The sequence below is a fragment of the Pteropus vampyrus genome, unplaced genomic scaffold (genome assembly GCF_000151845.1).
Source record: "Pteropus vampyrus isolate Shadow unplaced genomic scaffold, Pvam_2.0 Scaffold543, whole genome shotgun sequence".
NCBI classification, from domain to species: Eukaryota; Metazoa; Chordata; class Mammalia; order Chiroptera; family Pteropodidae; genus Pteropus; species Pteropus vampyrus.
Genome location: NW_011889324.1, coordinates 113939 through 114605, shown reverse-complemented (window position 1 = coordinate 114605; position 667 = coordinate 113939).

The following is a 667-nucleotide window of genomic DNA, read 5'->3' as shown; positions in this document are numbered from 1 at the left end:
ATTAGTTAATACAATCATATAATTTTCAGGTGTACATTACCATTTGACATCTGTATATTCTATTGTATGTTCACCACTCAAAATCCAGTTTCCTTTAGCTACCATATATTTGATTCCTTTTACCCACTTCACCCTCCCTCTACCTCCTATATTTGACCCCTTTCACCCCATCTAACTCCCCCCTCCTTCCCCAATCCACTAGTAACCACTACTCTATCATCCTCTAGTAACCACTAGTCTATAGTCCATGTCCATGAGTCTCTGTTTGTTTGTCCTGCTCATTTGTTGCTTTGAGGTTATATCCCACATATAAGTGATATCATGTGATTTTCAACTTTTTCTGTCTGGTTTATTTTGTTTAACATGAATATCTCGAGTTCCATCCATGTTGTCGCAAATGGCAGTGTTTCATATCTTCTTATGGCTGAGTAATATTCCATTGTATATATGTACCGCCGCTTCTTTAGCCAATCATCTATCGTAGGCCACTTCAGTTGCTTCCATGTCCTGGCCACTGTGAATAACGCTGCTATGAACATCGGTGTGTAAATATCTTTTCAGATATGTTTTTCAAATCTTTGGGGTAAATACCCAGTAGAGGGATTGCTGGATCATATGGTAGATCAATTCTCAATTTTTTAAGGAATCTCCATACTGTTTTCCATAG